General features: G+C 36.6%; 1 protein-coding gene across 5 annotated transcripts in view; it reads right to left on the bottom strand.

Moving 5' to 3' along the window:
* Positions 1-18065, bottom strand: part of Dtna (dystrobrevin alpha) — a 354245-nt gene that overhangs the window by 252194 nt on the left and 83986 nt on the right. The window contains exon 1 of one of the 5 annotated variants that reach the window (XM_033757536.1): positions 8155-8223. The exons of 3 other annotated variants lie outside the window; for them this stretch is intronic. The gene's annotated coding sequence lies outside the window, so the exon portion shown is untranslated. Of the gene's footprint in view, positions 1-7803; positions 8008-8154; positions 8224-18065 lie in introns of those variants that run through there. One more of the 5 variants, XM_033757534.1, reaches the window with a different exon arrangement.

Below are 18065 nucleotides of genomic sequence, written 5' to 3' on the forward strand. Positions count from 1 at the left end.
AAAAAAAAAAAAAAAAAAAAAAAGCGTTATCATACTGCAAAATGGAATAACAGTTTGAGTTTTGAACAAAATAGGTGAAACAGAGAAAATTACATTGAGTTCTGAGTTCTGAAGAGTACAGATAGCCTCCTCATTTATAGTATCACAAATTATACTCCTGAAGACATTTTAAATATTTTTGGATGCTCTGTCAGCTTAAAATTTGACTTCCTTTGGCCTCTAAAGTCAGCATCTTTTATTGAGTGAATGAAAACAAATTGTCAAATAGTAAAGATATTTATATATATTCTTTAAAATTCTTAGCTTTATGTTCTAAAAGTATTAAATGAGCTCCAGTGTTATCATACTATAAATTATTAATACAACATATTACGGGCAATTAAATCAGAATTTACCAAAGTGTGTTTTTTGGTGTTGAAATGTCATCTATCTATAGTTCTGCTACATATCAATGTATCTATGTAACTATCTACCTATATATTTTTATATGTATCTATCCCCAGCCTCCCATGGTTAAATTAGCTTGGAAAACACTGCATTGAAGAAAGTCAAACACATCTCTTTAGTGTAGAACATTGGTGAACCCTTAATGCTAACGTTGACCTAAATCTCCAAGAAAACAATACAGTATACAGCGATTGACCAGATCCAGATCCTTGCTAACCCCCCTAACACATAGCATTTCCTAGAAATACTGCTCTCAATAATACAAATTAGATTTATTGATTTAAAGTACAATCCAAAGGACCTTAAAATATTGACTGAAAAATTTTAAACTTTTAAGTGCTTCATTAATCTTTGAAGTACTGAGTTTTATCTTATTAGTGCTTAAAACTAAATGCTAAGCAAAAGGGAAAATATCAGTGATGTAAATACTACTGAAGGCTATGCATTTCTCATATATAATATATATCATCATTTCTCTCTGTCATTTTTCCTAAGCCAGGTCTTTTCCCTTTGCCTATTGACAAATGTGGGGGCTGAGATTAACTTTGCATCTAATTATCTTTTCCTCCATTTCTTTACTTCACACGAGCAGTTTTTAAAGACAGGAAAAGGTGAACATTTCACAGTTGTTCTCTATATTCTGCAGGAATTACCGTTAACAGAAGCTCCTTTCACTTTCTGAAATTGTTCTCAATGGTGAATGTGAAGCTAGGTCAATTCCTAGTATTTCAGAGCTCTAGAGAAGCTGTAACTGAAAGCGGCCAACACTTTGGAAAGGGCATATTTAGAGATAAAAAGTCTCAGTGAAGGTAAGACTGAAAAGATGTAGCCAGACAAAAGAAATCAGTATCCCATCACAGGCAATGTGTCTGTTTGGGACCAAGTACGGACCTGCGCACCAGCATGTAAGGCTGTCAGTCTGGACTGAGAGCTCGGAGGTGCCTATCATACGTTAGCGTGGAAATTCATCAGACCCCTTCATACATTCTTCAGTCTTTCCCTGTTCCAGACACGTGGTAGGATTGTGTTTTCCGCACAATAAAGTTGGACGTGAGCAAAGGAAAATGGATCATTTTTAGTGAAAGCGGTTATGCTGGGAAAGGTCCTTAGCCAACCTGTGATGGTTAAATTTCGTGGATGAGAGGAGAACCTTAATTTTATACAACATTGAGATTGGGCTTTTTTGTTACCTCAGAAGATCATACTTATTATGTGCGGAATACTTCCCATGTCTGCATCTTAATTTTATCATATTTTATAATGAAGTAACAGCATACAACTCTTACCCACAAAAGAATTTGAAAAAATGCATTAACTTTAGAAAAGAATTTTTCCATTAATCTGAGGTGTTAAAAACAACATCTTTTGGTGAGTAAAGATGTTTCTATAAATGTATAGTTAACAATCTGAGACTTGGAATTTCTTTTGCATTAGATCAATTTCATGTGAAATTAACCTATATCTTTTAATAAAGCTAGTAAAGACATTTGTGTTCCTGAACTATGATCATTTAAAGTAAATTCACTGTTTCAGTAGGCCACAATCTATGACCTATCATAGTACAGGAGTGGGTATAGTAAAAGGAGACTAGAAAAAGAAAAATCATAAAAATAACTCTATTGCTTTAAAATATTTAGAGACTTACAAAGTGTTCATGAATCAGGGTGATCCTGAGTCATCCTTATGCTATATTTATTTTGCAAAGAAGCGAAGTCAGCTTTATGTAAATAGATGTACTTCCATTTTATATTAAAATACCACACAATATGTGATAAAAATATGTTTCATTTACCTCTTTTTTCAGAATTTGTTCAGGCCTCTGTAAGATACTCTATACACAAAATATATGATAAACATGAGATCTTAAAAAATTAAAATAATTTCAAGATTACTCCCTAACTTGGCTTTCTAGAGAAAATACTAATTTTTGAGTAAGTTAAAATGGCATTTTAAAAATAATGTGAGATCATACCGAATAGTTTCTCTGGTGTGAATAAACTGTAATAGTACATAAGATCCTAATGAGATAACTGACACTGTGAAATGGGAAGAAAGGGGCTAAAGGTGTAGGGAAGGTGGTATTGGTAGGGGAAGGGGAATAAGGGAAAAGAAAAAAAATGTGAGATAAAGAAAAGATGGAAATAAAGTGTTTGTAGATGGGGAGGAAGGGAGCGGGTGAAGGGAGGGCAGGGATAAGGGGGGAAATGAGAACCAAGACCTGTCATGTAGAGGTACAAGATCCCAACAATGAATGTAACTGTACTGTATCCCTAAAATGTACCAATAAATTCAATTAAAGCTGAAAAAAATGTGAGATCAGCAGAAATAAAGAATATAAATGAAAGAATATATAATAAGATAGGTTAATTAAGTCCATTATTTTGACACACAATAATCCAGTGTTAGTTTCCAAAGAAAAAGTGTACATAATTTCTTGTCTACCACAGTTAAGAAACAAGATAGAAGTTCAAATTGTTGAATTAATGAACCAGATTAGCTTGGCTGCTTAGAAGTTATGATTTAATTACTAATATTCAAGACCCAGTTTTAATTTCTTTCATGAGACAAAAAGAAAAAGATAAGTCATATTTTTATATTTTGTGATAGAGAATTTAGGGTTCACATTTAAATAATTGGCTTTGAATATTTTATTAGATTCAAAGTTTCTTCAAAAGATAAAAAATTTCCCTGCATATATATAGATTTTTTTTCCTGTGCAGGTAAAAGAGTCCTATATGAGAAATAATATAAGCAAGTGTTTCAAATTTTTCTAAATCTCAGGAGTTGGCATATCAATGACACAATAAATATTTGATGAAAAATGTATGCATCCCCCAAAATATACAGTGAAACATCCTTACAATAAATCAGGCTATATATTTTTTCTTCTTCTGGGTCCCACCAACTATGCCCAATTTTTAATTGATGCAATTTTCTTTGCTTAGTATACTCTGATGGTAAAATAAGATTAAAGTTGCATTCAAATCCTTAAACATTTTTGTTAGAAATTTCAACCAGCTTCAAGATTTATGGTCACAGCGTCATATTATATAAGTCATCTGCTGCTTTCCTGGTATCACAATACAATTATCTGAAAACAGTCTAGTGCTTTCTGATGATCCAGATTCAGGTTGTGTGCCATGAAATAATTTCAATTTGGTTGTATCTCATTACCTTTTTCCTGTTGTGCTATCTGGCATTCTGATCTAGGTTTGCTGAAGTATATCATTTTTCCCACTCTAGGAGTGTCTTTTAATTATGAAGTGCTCTGATAATGGATAGCTGATTCAGTGTACTTACACTGTTTTTCAGCATCAGTTTGTCTGACTTAGGAAAAAAATAAGCAAGGAAACAGAGAAACTCCTTTTCCAAAACAATGAGAATGACTGGACAAGCAAACATATCTTTTCCTGGCACTACTTGACATATAGAAAGGACCAATATTGACAAGGAATCTAAGTTCAAATGAATAGTAATGTGAAATTAATAGTAAAGTGAAAGAAAGAAAAAAAGAAATCTTAAGGAAAATGGTCTCACAATAGTCCTTTTTAAAATCCTAAACATGTAGTGAGTGGTTTCTATGTCTTGGTTACTGAGAATAAGAAACAAACAGTGTAACTCCTATCAGCAGGGCCTCCCAGAGCAGCAGGTGAGCTATACAATTAAAGGAAGTACAAGGAAGGTGATTCATGAGGACAACCTTGAAGGAGAAGTGGCATTTGTCCCAAAATAAAGGAGAAATATGCATTTAGGGAAAAAGGATTCAGTTGGTGGAGTGGCACAGCAGTGTGATGGTATAGGGAATATCCTTAGAGATAGCAATTTTGTGAGGTTAAAGTGTCGCTGCTAACTAGTGAAGCAGAGGAGACAATGCTAGGAAAATGGAAGAGGGCTTTGTGACAGACTTTGTAGGTCTTACTGAAGAGACTGAGCTTTCTCTCTTTATTGGTACCGGGAATCGAGCTCGGGCCCTTGTGCTTGCAAGGCAGGCACCAGAACCACTGAGCTAAATCCCAGGGCCAAGATTGAGCCTTATTTTAAAGTAAATGATGAGCCCCACTGAACAGTTTTAAGTAATCACTGATGCCTATGATTTTTAGAAGAATGATGTCTTGGTCCCAGTGTGTTGGGTGTGGAGAGTATGGAGGGTAAGGGAAGACCTAGTAATCCCCCAGGGTGACGATAAAACGTGGAACAATAGCAAAGAGAATGAAAAGGAAAGGACTTATTCAAGACAATTAAAAAAATGTGGTGAAACTGAACGGAGGCCAAGAGAAAGACGGAGGAGTGAAAGTCAACAGCTGAGAGTGAGGGCAGTTGGATGGATTAAAAAGATTGCCAAAGAAAGTGGTCAGCTAGGGACAAATAAGAGGAGTGCTATGCGTTGCAGACAGCTCTTATCAGCTTGGAAAACACAAATCTTGCAATCAGCATATGCAATTTTGTTTTTTTCAAAAAGTCAAACTAAATCAGGTAGCAACTAAAAAAATAAAATAAAAATAAACAGAAAGCACCCTGAAATCACCAATGATATCAGCAGACTGATAGCTTCTCTAGAATAAAGAGTTTTAAAAAAAAGTGACTACAAAGGTAGTAGAGTGAATTTTCTCCTCTTGTAATAGAATTGAGATAAGAAGATATGTAAAAAAAATGCTTGAAATAGGTATAAAAACAACAAAGAGAGCAGAGAGCTACTATTTTAGAATTTAGCAAGTGAAAATTTGGAGAACCAGAAGTCAGAGAGAGATAAGCTCAGCTTTAAAAGTTTTGCCCTTGGACATATGAATACCTGAGAAAACAGCTTTTTTAAGACAAGGTCTTGGTATATATTTCAGGATGATCTTGAACTCACTATGTAATCCAGGCTAACCTTGAACTTGCAGTGATTCTCCTGCCTCAGCCTCCTGAGTGCTGGGATTATAGGCGTGCACCACCTGGCTTTCCTGATGGGCTTCAAGGAAAAGCCTAAGTCCATAGCCCTCTGGTCAGAACTTCAACTAAAAACTAAGTAACCTAACTTTAGGCTGAGATTCTGCAAGGCCATACCTGGCACACTTTCCTTCAGGATAGAATGATCCTGAAATAAATCATTTCTCACACAGATTGCTTCTCATCACAGAGGGGACCCAGCAGCTTTCAGTGTTACACTTTATCTAAGGAAATTCTGATCCAGTATTGCCCCCAGGTGCTTGGCAGATGCAAAGCCAGATTTTCTCTGAAGGAAAATGTCAGTTTCCTAAAGTTTCCATTTGTTCTTACAAGTACTTTTAAAAATACACTTTTAGCACATAGCAAAGAGATTTAAACTACCAGGAAAACAAGATACCATGAGGGAGAAGTGACAGGAATAGCAGTAATAGAAACAAATCTGATAACACTTGAGATATTATAATTAGGAGGCATATTATAAAATCAGTTATCTTTGATTTCAAAGAAATATAGCCATGCTTGACAATTTCATCAGGGAACTAGAGATAGTAGCAGAGAAATATTTGCTTTTTTTCAGTCAACATCATTCAGCTACATAGTTTAGAATTTTTACACTTCAGAATCTTGTACTTTTTCCTTTTTACATACTGAAAACCACCCTCTCTGATGAGCCTAATATAATTTCAGTTATTTTTGTAATTGGATCAGAAGCATATTAATTAAGCAAAAGAAATGTCTGCATGGTCTGTGTGTGTACTGTGTACAGGTGCCTGCATTCACAAACTTCTGGGAAGCATCTAAGATTTATGCCAGGTTCATTTCTAATGTCAACCATTCAGGACACAGCTGGTTACAAAGTATCACCAGGCATCTGATATGACCAGGGAAAATTTACAAAGGTACCATCTGTTCATGGGGAAAGGAAAATTAGCTGCAATTTTCACAACCTAATGGGTTAATTACAAGTCTTCCTAACAAATTGCCTAAACGCTTTAGAGGTTAGGTTTGAATAAACGTTCTTCATGAATTGAGTGCACTGACATTAAAGCAATCTACAGGCCCATTCCTCCTCACTGAAAGTCTGCACTGTTAGAAAAGAAAGGCTCGGGGCAGTGGAGTCCTCGGGGATTTGGAAGGAGAGGGAAGACAGGAGGAGGAGGGGAAGGGGGCAGGGGAGGGCGTGGACCCCAAACCTGAGCTCTGCCAACTTCACATTGTTTGCCCTTGCCAGATTATTCAGTAGTTGCAAAAACCATGCAGTTTTATCAAGACAGCGCCCACTGTTTTTCATCAAAGAAATGTAACACTGCATATTATTTATTCTTATCAAAGTTGAGTGAGAGGTTCATATTAAATGATTGATAATACCTAGGCGAGTCAATTTAGTTTATTTCAATCTGGTCTACTTGACAAAACAAAAGCTAGTTGCTTACATTTAACAGCTAACTGTTCAGCCCCACGTTCTGGAAGGAGAGAGTCAGCAGCAGATTTATTTTCCCCATATAAAGGAGAATTTGCAATTCACACCATGTACTTTCTAACTATTATGGCCAGTATTTATTCAGAAGGAATGTGGTGCAAGTTTGGAAATGCTGTCCTTAAGAGCAGAGGGAGAGGTCATTTGACAAAGCAAGAAACAAAACCTATACATGGGCAAAACATGCAGAACTGAAGTATGTCGTTCTCTCTCTTAATGAAAAAAATGTTTTTAAATCCTTAAACTGCTGCGTGGCAACAGCAAATTGGACAACCCCTTCCCTCCCTGTTCTCTCAAGGTCTGTGTAAGAAGAATGCCTCTCTTCACTTAGGAAGTATCAGCTTTTTTGGAGGAGGCAAACCTGCTTGGGATTAATGAGGTAATGTTAAAAAAAATCTTCCATTAATAAACTATTCTCTTTGATGGACATTGTTCATTTTTCTCAGTTATTAAAAAAAAATATAGTGTTCCCTAGTGGCTCTTATGCACTTTTAGACAATTCTTAGAGACCATTGTTCCCCTCTCTCTTATTCTTGAAACTTGTTTTTTAATTGTGTGGCTTAGTGCCACACGTGGAAAACTGAACTCCAGGTCACAGTAGCACAGTTTCAATGGTACTGTGGCATAGGAAACACAGTGATGTTTAGTCTTTGTTGTGACAAATAATTCAGTAAACTCAGGGAGCTTAAGGGTTAACCAAAGGAACAACAAGGGTAAAGGCAAAACTGAACTTATAGACCTGCTACGCAAGTTTCAAAACAAAGCTATAACACTCTACTTTGTTCTCCTCCCCAAAATGTGCAATTCCATTGATCTCAAGAATAGTAAGTTGGCTGCCTATTGTACAAAATCTTCAAGAGCACTTTTCCATTTACACCAACAAAAGAGAAAAATTCCGTATTAACCTCTCCAGAGAAACGATGCACTTCAAAGGCAACCTTTTCACTTACCCTGGAGTATGCACACCATGATGTCTTAAATCCTTTTAATCCCAGTACATCCAGAACATACATGAATTCTTAGCACATTCACAGGAAGAACAAACTTTAACCAAATTGTTAATTGCCACCGAGATCATCGCAAGGCTCCCTGGAATTCTAGGGCGAGATGGGAGTTTAAGATCCAGCTTCTAGCTCCTGGTGTATACTGTGTCTATCTTTAACTTGAAAATGATTTGGTTTCACATTCCACTGGAGTCCCACTGGCAGATGCCTTTGGGGAGCTCTCCAATGGCAGGCTTTCAGCCCCCTCCCTACTTCCGCTGTTTCATGCCCGGCTGGTTCACGCAGCTGTCTTTTTACCTGTCTCCGAGTGGGGGAAAGGAGATGCCTGCACTGATGGCTGTTACGGAAACACTTCCAGACTGAAGATCAGCCCGGGACTCACTGTGATTTCCCCTGCCCTCCCCTCCCCCTACCCACTGCCAGAAACCAACTGACTCCCAAACTTGGCTGCCTGAAAAAGAATGTTCTCTGACTGGCATTCCTGGAAGCAGAAAGTGAGACAAGCTCAAGTTTTGTAGTTCCTCAGCAAGGATAACTTCCCAGATATACGCAGTACCAACAAGGAACTTTCATGGATTTTGCCTTGAGGAGAATTGAGCAACTTTGGGGGGGGGCGTTAAAATTAAAATTTTAATATGCACATGTAATTTTATCTAGAATGGCTATGGGTGCAGTAACCAAGTAGAACGGCACCCTTTTTGGTTAAAAGTTGAATAAGACTTAGAAAATGGCTTGCCATCCATTAGAGGAAAAAAAATGGCCACACAGCCATTTTTGAAGGATTGAAGGGAGGGTAGCTATTTAACCTGTGGATTTTCTGTGAGATAAAAAAACTTACTCAAAGGAACTGTGGAAAAAATTGATTTTAATAAGCTATATATTTTATTCTGAACAGCAAGGGGGAGAGGGAGAAGAAATGCTTCTACCTCTCTGCTGCACTTTTTGTTCATGAAGTGACTTCATGAAGTCATGAAAAAGAAAGGGAGTGTGTGTGTGTGAGGGACAGAGACATTTACCCGAGAGAGGAGAAACTGAGAGAATGGAAACAAGGAAAAAGGCAGGATTCATGAATAGGGTCTGACAAGGATCGATAATGGGGGAGGCCCCTTTAAGTCACACCCTGTTTAGAATTTATTAGGTGGTCACTGGGATCAAAAGATCTGCTAGTGAAAGTAACTTCCTCTTTATGTGCAAAATGGGGAATTCATCACGTGCATTCTGATGGACCCCAGGACCTCTTCAGAGTCCTGATATGCTTGTTGGTGCTTAGCTGCATCACAGCCCAGCATCACCAGTTTTCAGCAACTGTTATCTGGCTGGGCTCCGATGGTGGTGCGGTTGCAGCTGCTGCTGAAGCTCACAGGAACATCTCAAAAATACTCAACGGCAAATGGCTGCCTCCAGAAAGAAGGCTTTCTAGTTTTGTTTGTCTACATTTTTTAAATTATATTTTACCACATTAGAGCAAGGCTGTTTTAAGAACTCATGGATGAAACACTTATTTGACTAGTATTTTCTACAATGTATTACCAATTTTGCTAGCGTGATGTCCCATTAGGCGTGGTGGCCAACCAGCTTACTTACTACTTAATCTGTCACTACATGTTCAAAAGATTTTTTTCATGAGAGAAAGAGGAGGAAGAAGCATTTCTTATTCATAACCCCAAAGTCAATTCCTTAGGGAAAGAGCAGATCGCTGCCAGTGTTGCTGGATGGAGGCATCTGTCCTTCCCCTGCTGTTTTTGACAGGCTGAAATAGACACGTCATACCACTTTCTGTAGGTCAAAATGGACACTTTTATGCTGCACTTCTTCAATTTCAACACACATTTCTTGTTTGTGCTAGTGCCTATGTAGGTCTTTAATAAATTCAGAAATAGAAGGAAAGAAGCCTGGAGCCCAAGAAAGCAAGTGTCTCTGTTTCCTTTCCCTCTACCATGAACTGTCCTCCCCAAGGCTACTGGATGCCTGAAGGCACAAGTGACCTAAGAAGAGTGAGCAGAGCTGGTGGCTGGGGTCAGATCCAGCACACTGTTCACTTCTGTTGTGTCTCTGAACACTAGCACAAAACTGACACTCAAAGAACGTGTGTGGAAAATGAACTGTGTGTGTGCAAGTATGTATTTAAGTTATGGAAAATGGTTATGTACTGGCTCACATTTTAGATAAAAATAATTTGCCTCTGTCTTAATGATTTTAAGAAAATTATCTCTCCCTTCAAACAATTAGCCAAATGATCATAAGGAACTTATGTATTGTCCTTTGTTGAAGCTATAAAAATTTTACACTGTATGTGTGTGTGTGTGTGCTCCTGTGTGTGTGAGACTGACTCCAAATGTGATAGGTGTTTGTTGAGTTCACTTATGCTCATCTTGCTGGCTTGTAAGAAAAACAGAGTAAAAAGAAAGTATTAGGTCCTCTAATATTTCTCATTAACTAATAAACTATAACAGTTTTCTTTATTGGACAATTACTGGCCATTTTTTATATTGTAACATTCATTAATCAAATATCTCTTTAGGTTTCCATCTCTATCTTCACTTATGTTTTCATCTGTGCCAATCCTAGAGAACCAACATCACTTCGAAACATCATTAGGAGCATTATTGGTCCAGCATGGTGGGGTGAGCAAGATGGAAATTTCTGTCTTCACTCTTCCCCCTAAACTTCACAAGGCAGTTGATAACATTTACAGTGCCTACAACTCAGTCTTTACCATGAGTAAATGTTTCTTTCTTTCTTGAGCACCAATGTGAGAATTAGGATTGATCAGAAAAATAGCTGCTAGGGCTCACTTCCAAAGAAAATTCGGGCATGTAACAAGCAGATCAGATACCCTTGATTTATCACGAACAAGCAGTTTGTCTTTGCTCCACTCTGTAGACACAGACTGTACTGTCACAATCCTGGAGATAACAAATACTGGCTGTAGACTTCTTGCAGTGGTAAAAGGGAGGTTTAAATTCAGATCTTCCTTGATTTGTGAGGCATCCATGTGCATGAAAATCCTGATCACTCAAAAGCGAATGACTTTGGTCAGTTTTTTTTTTTTTCCTCCTCCCTGCTGTCCTTAAGTGATTAATGCAGGTAGTATTCTCAACATGATGTTTTTGGAATTGAGATTTTACCTTTTGTATCTCATTTGTTTTTACAAGCATATATTGTTTACTGAAAAATAAAATTTTTACAAAGGGGCTCATATTTTTGCTCAAAGGAAGATAAACTAATAAATATAAATAGTAGTTGTTTGAAAAGTAATTAAAATAGCCACTTCCCCAAAAGTAGACAAAAGAACTTTTAAAACAGGGGCTCTAACAACAGATATGGAAGAGATTCAGAACAGCAGCATGCTATGTATAATTCTATTAAATGTGAATCAATTTAAAATTATACCCAGCAATGCCTCCAATGCCTTTTCCAAAAGGAAAAGAATCCATCGCCTAATAAAGATACCTGCATTGCTATTTTATTGAAACATTATTCACAATGACCAAGATGGGGGAGAAACTAAGTGTTCATCAACAAAGGAAAAAATAAAGAAGTGACAGTTTATATACATAGACTATTACACCATTGTAGAAAAAAAGGAGGTTCTGTCACTTGTGGCAACACGAAGGAACCTAGAGGACGTCGTGCTGAGTGAAATAAACCAGAAAGAAAGCACTGCATGATCTCACTTACACATATAATCTTAAAAAGAAACAAAAATTAAATACAGAGAAGCAGTAAAGTCATGGTTACCAGGGGCAGGGTGAAGAGTGGAGAAGGCACTCTGATGATGTAGGTCAAAAGGTGCATCTTATGTATAGTATGAATAAATCTAGAGCTCTAGCTGAGAGCATGTAGATTTGGTTAATAATATTATATAATCTACTGGTAATTTGCCAAGACAGAAGTAAACTGCCATGTAAGCTGTTAATTTGCTTGACTGTAGTAATCACTTTGCTATGTATATTAACAAAGTTCTATCAAAATATCATGCCATATGCCTTAAATATATATAATAAAAAGAAAACAGAAGAGTGTGCTATGTAATCTTGTTAAGCGCCAATCTGCTTAAAAAAGTGAATGAAGTGGGTGCCCATTGTGGATGCCTATCATGTGAAAACCCTATTCGTGTAACAAATATTTCATGTGTACAAATAATTGTAATATATTTGATAGAGAAAAATGGATTGTAAGTTTAGTTTTGGGGAATGACACCATCTCATGGGTTAATACTTGGCTTTAACATCACTGTATTGCCATACATTTGCATTGGTTGATCTTGATGATCAACTTGCCTGTTTTGAGAGTTGGCTAGGGGGTAAGTAAAGCAGACTCGGGGTGTGCCTAGGTGGGTTACGGAGGTGGGACCTTGGGGGCTGTAGTGGGTCTCTGGCCCCTGCTTCTCTGGTGCCCTTCCCAGGGCTCTGTTTCCCAGCTGCTATGAACTAAACAGAGGGGAAGAGCGGGGGAATGGAAGGACATGTAGAAGGAGCTCATGTGGGTTTGGAGAAAGGCCATGGAGGGAAACACCCAAGAAAAAGAACAACCTTAAATGATATCAGGAGAACTTGGGAGGAGAGAGCACAATACAGACGGGTCGGGAAGCCTGGGAAGCAGCCCCTCAGTGAAGTCCATCGACTTTGAGGAGAGAAATAGCTAAAAGGGATGTTTAGGATCTTCGGCTCCACGACATCAGGATGTGTGTTTTGTGATTTCTTCTGATAAAACTTAAGAAAAGATTTCACTTTTCAAGATCTGGTAGTAAAGTCTGTGCATCTTGGACATTTCATGATACTGAAGTGGATCTTCAGTATTTTTAATTGCCCAAACATTTATGATAAGTCAGTTCTAATGGTCAGGTTGTTGTGTTTGTTAAAATAATTTTCTTTGATATAGGTTAGAAATCATTTTTATCTTTGTCCTAATAAGCTTCCTGGATTATTTACCTCTACTTGTATTTCATTTTCTGTGTCTCTCCACTTCCTTAAGGATATCTATTGCAGCCTCTTGCATTTACTTCTACATGTACAGTGACTGGCCACCTTTGTTTGAGTAGAACTAAGGGATTTTTGACTAGAACTGTGAAAGTCTGAACAAATCATAGTAAGCTGCTCATTGCATATATATGCAATTTTCAAAGTCACATGCAGTTATTTTAAAATAAGGACTAGCCTTTTTATGAATTAGGAGGTGCTTGCGCACAATACTATGAAAATCTGGATTTCATTTTACCTTTATTCCTTGTTAGCTATACAACTGGGAAATACCAGCTTCTAACAGGCACTGTTTCTTCATCCTTACTGTGAGAATAACAATACTTCAAGGAGTTGTTTCAACTGTAAATGAGATATGTATATAGAATGTATCAGTGTCTAAATCTATAATATATATATATATATATACTACACAAATTTTATATAAGACTACGCAGCTGTTTTCAGAACAGTTTGTACTTATTTTAGATTGAGAAGGGATGGAAGCATGCAGAAGAGGCATACAGCTTCATACCTGTACTATGTGGGGTGAGAAGCAGAGAGAGAAAGAGAGAGAGGAGAGAGAGGAGAGACTGACATATGGAATTTTTTTAGAAATATCTGTTTCAGAATTTAATTTTCCTTTAAACAAACTCATCAAATTTATTTTTTGAGAGGCTCTGTAGCTCCAGTAACAGCAACACAATGTGATTAGAAAAGATATGGATTATTTTCAGTAAAAAATATGGATTTTTTTGGGGGAGGGTTTCTTTTGGTTGGGCAAGGGTGCATGTCCTTTGTGGGACTGTCAACCTCAGTCTGAGCACAGCAATGACCATGTCTCTCTCTAGGTGGAACTGGAATGTGGCCCTCATCCTAGACCTGGAGAAATATCCTCTATTGTCTCAGTAGGTGCAACTTCTGATGCTTCTTAATAAGTGAGGGCAAAATTTGGTGAGGGAGCAAAATAAAAGCGTAGGTAATCCTATCTTTTAAAGCCTCAGTAAATTTCCTCGATCAAATATCCAATCCACCCTTAAAAACCCAACTGAAAACCTGATTCTATTACAAGTTTTTGGAGATATGTCCAGGATTAGAAATAGGACAAATCTGTGTTTTCTGATAAAAGAAATTGGCACGTGATGACCAGTCTGGAGAAAATTTGTTCATTATTATGTTCTACTTATTCATTTGGCAACAGTTTTTCTCCAGATGAGCACATGGCTATCAACATGATTCAAACTTGACATTTTACTATGGGACCTAGTGTTCGAGGCTCGCTGGACTAATCAATGGTGAGGTATATCTCCTTCAGCAGAAGCTCAGTGGTGAGGCCACTGGCCCCAGACTACTCTGTCCCCTCTTCCTGTAGGCCGTTCTGCAGGAACTCCACACCACCCGTCAAGAACCTGGGAAAGAGATCAAAGGATGCTGAAGATTTCCTTTGACTCTTTACCTAGGATCGACTACAGCTATAGGAATAGTAGAATGTCAACAACTTTCCAAGAACTTCAGTGTTCATGGGATAGTCTTACAGAAAAGGGTGCAGTATGTCTTGGAAATCTAATGTCTCCAGACTGAAATAGCATGAAGAGCAAAGCTAGTGTTGAAACAATTCAAGACAAAGCTTGCTTCACATAACAAAATGTACAAATGTGGCCCAGATGCTAATGTCTATGGAAGCTTACAAGGGAAATATCAGCTTTTTCTTTGCCTTCCAACCAAAATAAAGCATAAAATGATTGTGAAGATTATTTTACTTGTCTTGACTGGATTATGGCTTGAGGGCAGACCTTCAGTTGCAAAAGAAGGCATTTTTACTTTTAAAGATACAGTTTTTGGAAATGAGGGAGTGATTTATAATTATAATATTTAGGTATTTAATTTCATACACATATGATGAAAGTTTTAATAAAAGGGCTTCTAAGTAACTTCAGAATAAAAGGACTTCTTCATTTTAATTGAATGCTATACTTCACTATGTCTAATATAGATAATTATAGACCTTTCTGGGATTTATCTTTTATCTTGGCATTGGCTATATTTATGGAGAATATGAAGTACTATGCTGTCCCCAAACCAGAGCAAGGTGTGTGTGAGGGGAAAGTGTTGTTGAATTTGGTGGGGTCATTGTCAAGAGATATTTGAGAATTTGTCTCCTTCTTAAGGCCATGCTAAGCAGTGAAGGCAAAGAACTATAGTAAAAGTGGAAAAGGAGGTAGATGTGAGTATCATTTATAAATATGAAATAATCACTAAAGACCTAATTAAAAATGTGCATCTGAAATGAAAAGACATTTCTCAAAGAAGTAATAGCAGCAAATAAACATGAAAAAATGTTCAACATCACTGGTCTTTCAAGAGATGCAGATTAAAAAACAACACTGAGATTTCATCTCACCCCAGTAAGAATGGCTGCTACAAGGAATGAACCAATAATAAATGGTGGTGGGCTTGTGGGGAGTTAGAAACTTTTCTTCATTGTTGGTGGCAGTGCAGACTGGTGCAACCACTGTGGAAATCCATATGGAGATGCTTCAAACAACTAGGATTAGAATTCCCATTTTACCCAGCTATCCCTCTGCTGAGTATCTTCCCAAAAGAATTAAAAGAGTAATACCACAGAGATATATGTTCATAGTGGCACAGTTTGTAATAGCTAAAATTTGGAAACAACCCAATTGCCCATCAACTAGAGACTGGATAAAGAAGATATGTGTGTATGTGTGTGTGTGTGTGTGTGTGTGTGTGTGTGTGTGTGTGCATGTGTATGTGTGTGTGTGTTTTAATAAAATGGAGTACTAGTCAGCCACAAAGAATGAGGATCCAGAGATATTTATAGCTAAGTGGATGCACATTGACGCCATACTCTCAAGTGAAATTCATGTCACATATGTGTAAATACTGAACAGTTTCTCTGGCGTGAAAAATTAAAAGTGTAAATAAGAATTAAAATGTATAATTGACATTGTGTAATAGGAAGAAAAGTCTAAAAGAGTAGAGGAACTGTGCCATTGATGAAAGGAAATCCTATTTAAGAAAGTACATTTCTTTACGGAGCTGTGTCATATCGTCTTTTGGGCACTCTGCTGGAAAAGTAGAATCAAGTCTGAAATAATGCCTTTTTATTTGTATCCTCTAGCATTATAGATGTAGGACAGTACTATATCGTACCTCTGTGAAGGCAAAATATCTTGTATCTGCTTTATGATATATAGTAGTGACCGTGCTTTATCAGAGTTGTTTTTAATGATGTTACTCTAGAATGTTTCCTTTCCAGATGATGATTAAGATGCTAATAAAAAAATGGTGCCAGCTATGACAGCAATAACAGAACTTTGTTGTTTTCTGAGTATTATTCTTTTCTTTCTTTTTTTTTTAATGGAGTGTGCTGGATGTCTCCATAATTTTGTTCAGATGACTGCAGAACCTGGAAAAGCTGTTGCTGCTATTGATGAATAACATACTGCTATTATCAGTCTTTTTTATATAAATATAAATAAACACACACGCACACAGACACACACATATATACAATTTGAATTCTTGGAAACTTTAACTGTGCTGTCAACTTTGGAAAAAGTTATCCCAGTTTACTGTGTTGAGTTGTCATTTTACAGAAATTAACAGCCATATTGGTCTAAAAATGTTATTTTTTTCCCATTTGTATAGGGATAACATACTGTATTAAATATGTAAGGTCTTATTCACTTGGGTATGATTACAGTAACTAATAAAGTATTCTCTAAAAAAGAGTAGAGGAAGTGGTAGGGGTAGGGGAAAGGTAAAAAGGGAAGAGAAAAAATATGTGAAAAGGAAAAACATAGAAACAATGTAAACAGGGAAGGGCGGAGGGGAGGAAGGAAGGTCTGGGGAATGGGGGAAAATAAGAACAAGATAAGTCATGTAAACGTACAAGATCCCAACGATGAATGTGTACTTGCATTGTATACCTAAAATGTACCAATAAATTTAATAAAGATAAAAAGATTGAATAAAATAGGGTAGCAAGTAATGGTCAAATATATGTATAACTGCAGCCCCAGAATCTGAAGAGATTATTTCCAAAAATTGATAAGAAATAACTATCCACATATGAAAAAATATTAAATGAAACCCAAGTAGAATAAGTGCAAACACAAACTAAAGATGTAAAGCCACCACCACTAGCAGTAACCGTACAATGAAGCATCTTAGAATTAAACTGCTGAATGACAAAGATAAAGCTGAAAACTGAAAAACAGTGGGGAAAAAAACATATAAAGGGAGTTGATAGAGAATGATGCCTGGTTTTTCGTCTAAAACACTGAATGTATTGTATGTACGTGTGACAGTGCAACAATACCGCAGAGTCCTGAAGGAAAGCGCCTTTTCACCTACAATCTTTGTGCAGCAAAAATATCTTTCTACATGAGTGCGAAGCAGGCAAAAGTTGAGAGTTTACATCCACCAGATAACGTGTGACAGGAAATGAGAAAGAAGACATTTTTAAAGGCGAGGGGAGTTAATTTTAACTGAAGCCTGAACCTACATGAAGGAATTAAAAGGATTAGAAGGGACAGATATCTAGGTATGCAAAAAGGTCTTTTACAAAATTATCATCTATCTACATCCTACCCGACTTACCTAACAATCATCTACCTTCCTACCTTTCTACATTTTAAAAACATATTGACCATTTAAAGTGGAAATAAAAGTGTATTTTGTATTCTTTATTAAGTAAATAAGATACATGATGTGAGAACAATTGTCCGAAAGTGAGTAAATATAATTGTACTTACGTGTTTCTTTTTTGTTTTTCTTATTTCAATGTAATAGTAAATGTTAATAAATAAAATATTAAAAAGGACTCCGGTTACTTATATGAAAAAAATTTCATTACAAAATAATTAGAGAATTACAATAGTTTTATACCATAATCTTAAAAGAATGGTCAAAATGTTTCTTAGAGTACAAATTACTAACAAAAAGGACTCTTACAAAAAAGGAAACAAACCAATAACAGCACAAAACCTTTCTTTTCAATGAACTAAGAGAAGTTAGAAATATAAATGAAACAAATAAACAGATATTATATACATATATATGAATATTTTGAAACAATCGAATAGATTATTTAAGGGATGATTTAAATTTCTTTCCACTTTCTTTTTATCTGTCTTCTATTCTTGCACTCTGTCTCTCTCTCTCTCTCTCTCTGTCTCTCTCTCTCTCTGTCTCTCTCTCTCTCTGTCTCTCTCTCTCTCT

The sequence above is a fragment of the Fukomys damarensis genome, unplaced genomic scaffold (assembly GCF_012274545.1).
Source record: "Fukomys damarensis isolate Sample0158 unplaced genomic scaffold, DMR_v1.0_HiC HiC_scaffold_30, whole genome shotgun sequence".
In the NCBI taxonomy this organism is placed as follows: domain Eukaryota; kingdom Metazoa; phylum Chordata; class Mammalia; order Rodentia; family Bathyergidae; genus Fukomys; species Fukomys damarensis.